General features: G+C 36.1%; 2 pseudogenes; both read left to right on the top strand.

Annotated features, from left to right (window-relative positions):
• Nucleotides 1-3,026: 3,026 nt before the first annotated feature.
• LOC102840164 lies at nucleotides 3,027-4,134 on the top strand (annotated as a pseudogene).
• A 197-nt stretch (nucleotides 4,135-4,331) lies between these two features.
• The window catches only part of LOC102840532, a 31,664-nt pseudogene continuing 31,191 nt past the window's right edge, over nucleotides 4,332-4,804 (top strand).

Here is a 4,804-nt window from a genome sequence, read left to right on the forward strand (position 1 = left end):
TGACTCTGTGTATTCCTTCCATCTTCTCTTGATGCTTTCTGAATCATTCAATAATTTGCCCAGAGAATCTTTCAATAATGAAAGACAAGGCTTGAATTTTTTCTTCAGTTCCCCCAGATTGAGAAATTCTGAGCATTTTCTAACTTTTTGGTTTTCTAATTCCAGATCTTTATACATTTTATTGTAATATTTGGCTTTATCTTCTCAAGCTGATCTTTAAATTTTTCAGTTCAGCTCTTGGACCTCCTCATTTCTTCCATTTGCTTTAGCATCTCTATGCTGGAGAGCACGTTTCAGTGTCTCTTCTGTCATCCATTTTGACCTTTTTTGTCTTTCTTGTCTTCTTAATGACTTTTTTTTTTCTTCATGTATGATGTTCTTGATGTCATCCTCCAACTCTTCTGGTCTTTGGTCTTTATTATTTTATGTATCAAATTTGTTCTTCAGATGATCTCTAAATTCAGGTGGGATATATTCAAGGTCATATTTTGGCTCTCATGGACTTGTTTACATTTTCTTCAGCTTTGATTTGAATTTGCATATGAATAATTGATGATCTGTTCCACAGTCTGCCCCTGGCCTTGTTTTGACTGATGATATGGAGCTTTTCCATAGGAGCTTATAATACAAGATTCTTGTTCCCTGTCCCAAAGATATGATTTGACCAGTGTATCATGGAGCCCTAAAATCTGTATACATAGCAAGCATGCCATGCATTCCTGATGGTTTCTAAGGTTTAGGTCACAGGGCTCTTGCTCTGGACAAGAGCATCCTTCAAGTCAGAGTGACTACAGATTCAAGGAAGACCTTTTCCAAGTGACTCATTCCTTCTACTTGAAGCAACCCCTTGAGAAGTTAAATAACAGAGAGCATGAAATGATAGATAGACTTTCAGTTGTTTTGGAGTAGGAGAGACTATTTTTCACCAGGATAATGCATAAATAATAACAACATAAGTGTTAAGCAGAACTTCAAACTGGTTCATTGTGATCTTACCTTCTGCTGAAAATTTGGGTTTCTATCGCAGATATGCAGAATCAGAATCTACATTTAATAAAATCCTCAGGAGATTCTTATAGATTCAATATTATAGACCCTTATATGTAAACCTATAAGAATCTCCTGGGGATCTTGTGAAAAGGTAGACTGATTCAGTATATTTGGGGTGGAAATGTAAATTCTCATTAGGGGGTTGAACCAGAATGAACCTGTGTTAAGTGTTTGCTATCTGTATGGTTCTGTACAGTTTTAATATGACATCTATATTTTTTCAGGCAACAAGGGAATGCAGTACAAGCATTATTCCCAAAGTACAGATGAGACACAAGAAGTGAAGCAATTTGCTGAAGGATTTACAACTAGGAAATGAAAGAGCCAATTCAACCTTATCTGACAATAACACTTTTTCTCTACTCTCATAGCTCTCAAATATTAGTGTGCATTAATAAAAAAATTTTAAAAAAACAGAAAAACATTTTTAAAATTCATATTCCTGAGTCTTAAAAGCAAAGATTCAGATTCAATAATCCTGAGACCTAGAAACCTGAATTGATAGTAGGTACCCCCATGTAATTCTAATACATGCGGTCTTGGCCCACATTTTGAGAAGCACTGCTCAATTACAATTTGTCTCACCTTGGTCTTAGATCTCATCAACCTCAGTAAACATACAAAGGTTTAAATCAGTTCCCAATATTTTCTAAAATGTGAGCTTCATGTTGATTTTTTAAATTTTTGGGGGAAAAAATTGTGTGACTGTCACCTGTTCTAAGAAAATCTTAACTCTAGCTGTTTCCTCAAAGAAGAGCACATAAGTAACCAAGATTCCCTTTGGATTTTGTCTGACACTACTCAAAGGAAGATTCATTGTTTTTAAAGGGCTCTTGTTTGTGCTTTTTGTTTTTGAGTCATGGTGCCCAGATGAAATACACTTCATTTTACTTTATCTTGAAAGTAGAAACGATATTCAGGTTCATGAATGGAAGAAATAGATTTCTCCCATTGTTCTTTATTCTAAAATAATGACAAAAATCTCATAAGCATCTGCAGTACACATAGAAAATTGTTTGCATTTATAACACAGAAAAAAACTTATATTAATAAAAGAATATATGCATGAAACAGAAAAATCATGAATTCATTTAACCTCTAAATCCGAATCTAATTTTGGAATTATTTTTGTGTACAAGTTGGTAGTGTTTGCTCTAGGACACTGAACATTAATTCTCTTTCTAGAAGACATATGTAGACCATGTGCCTGAACCATAACCCCAGGAAGACAGAGGAGACGCTGGTCACAAATCACTGAGTAACAAAAGATTTAAGGGGTTATAGACAGTCAAAACTGAAAGAATATCGGAATATCTCCATCCTGAGATAAGTGCCAAGGTATAGCTCCTGCCATGCAAATGATCCCCAGCATGACCTCAAACCCATCAAAATAGGCAGATAGACCATTCAGGTGGAAAGACAGAAGGCCCTAGTTAAATCTCATAACTCTTTAAGCCTCAATTTTCTCATCTGTAAAGTGTGTGTGTGTTTGTATGTGGAGGAGGGAGAGAGGAACATTCTTCCTCATAGAACTGCTATAAACATTAAATGAGATCATTCTTCTGGATCCCTTAACACAAAGCCCTTCCTCCAACAATAAATAAATTAGAAATATTGAAAAATGATACAAACATTTGATAAAAATCCAACACCCATTTCTAATAAAACACTCAGCAAAATAGAAATACAAGGGAAATTCCTCAACACATAAAGAGCATATACACAGAACCAACAACCAACATTAATTTCTTTGACGAGAGAGTCTTTTAAAAGGAACTAGACAAGAGTAACTGTTACCACCACTCCTATTCAATATTATATTGGAAGTCCTAACCAGAGCAATAAAGCAAGAGAAGGAAATAAAAGGCATCTAAATACACAAAGAGGAAGTAAAATTCTCTATTTGCAGATGATATGATCTGTGACAACTTTCTGGACCATCTTAGAAGAATCAGCAACATTCTGGGTAGATAGAAATGAACTCAGAAAACAAGGAAGGAATCTCTGTGCATGAGGAATTATTTTGAGTTGTGGAATTAAAATCAAGGTTCTAAAATGTGGTCCCTTGACTAACTTCTTTAATGATCAAGGTGCCTATAGACCTAAGATGCTTATTTTAATTATTACTGGCAACCTAAATTTTGTTACCTTTATTTGCCATCTGCAAAGGTTTTGTATTCTTTGATAAATATGTTTTCTAGTGTGGATTATTGGTCATAGTAGGCATTCTTTTATCCCTGAAGACAAAAAGATTGTTCCAGCCTCAGATGATTCAAATGCACAAGAGATTTGTTGTCCTGATGTGGTGCTATAGGATACACTGGACTGGTAACCACAGTTCAAATCTGCTAATCACTCCTCAGAAACCTATTAAAGGTCGCTATAAATTGGAACTGCAATGGGCCACAAGATTAGTTTAAATGACAAGTTCGTCAATTCAAACTCACCAGGAGCTCCTCAGAAACCCTGTACAGAGGCACTATGAGTCAGAACTAACTCAACAGCACTTAACAATTACAACAGTAGGCTCCATGGTCAAGCAGAGCACAGATTAGCTTTCCTGAGAATTTATGTGCCAAACCAAATGAAACTTGTGGTTATTGGCCATTCAATTGGCAGCTGTCTTTCTCTTCAGATGTTGAAATGTGCCCCTGAGCTTCCAGTATTCTGCTCCTTTATACTCTTTCTAAACATTGAGGGCATGTCACAGTCACCCAATGGCAAGATTGCCACCCTATTACAGTGCTGACTTTGATATGTTCTCTATACTATTATTGTTAAGCACCTTTCTGATTCATAGTGATCTTGCATAGGGTTTCCAAGGAGCAGCTGGTGGGTTTGAACAGCCAACCCTGTAGTTCAAACCAACCTTGTGGTCCAGTGCTTATCCTACAGTGCCACAATAGGACTCCATTCTATGTTATTAGCTACTTGTTATTGAAACCATTGCCTAAGAACATCAGGTTCTTCATAATCAGAATGTTGGGTCAAGTGAAAAGCACAGCATGTCCATGAGTTCACTGGACCCATTCTGCTTTGTAAATGCTGCCTACCTTGGAGGCCAAGAAATGGAAGAAATGTTGAAGAGAGATAACAAAATCATAAAGAAATATTTATCTAAGCTCAAATTTTACTATGGTATATAAATCGCTGATGTCCAACTATGAAAACATCACAAAAGATTTCCCACAAACATTTATCCTCTCCCATAACCAAGAAATGGCTGAAATGGCAAATGATTGGGTGAAAGATGCACTTTCCAGGCTATTAATACTGACACAATGAAGCAAGCATCTACAGCCAGAATGCAGAAGAAGTGGTTATGCTATTTTTGGTAAGTACATGCTTAATTTTCTTGTTTGATATTAGAAATAAAGTGAGAACCTCTTGGCTTTAAAAAATACCAGCTCCCTATACTGGTGTTTTTATAATACTACTGAAGTAAACATAATTTATGAATTATTCCATAGGCTTAACAAGACATTTCCTGATTCAAGGAGCACAGTAATCATTTCTAAACAAGATGTCTTATGCTTGCACGAGATGCCCCATAGTACCCTGGGGTTTAAAGGAAATTCAAATTTAGTTGATTTTAATGGAGTCCCGGTGTGGTGTTGTACAATAAGTACTAGTCTGCTAACCACAAGGTCAGCAGTTCAAACCCACCAGTCACTACTTGGAAACTCTATACAGGGTCTATATCAGTTGGAACTGACTCAACAGCACTTAACAGCAACAACAACATGATCCTATA

The sequence above is a fragment of the Chrysochloris asiatica genome, unplaced genomic scaffold, assembly GCF_000296735.1.
Source record: "Chrysochloris asiatica unplaced genomic scaffold, ChrAsi1.0 scaffold00024, whole genome shotgun sequence".
Classification (NCBI taxonomy): Eukaryota; Metazoa; Chordata; class Mammalia; order Afrosoricida; family Chrysochloridae; genus Chrysochloris; species Chrysochloris asiatica.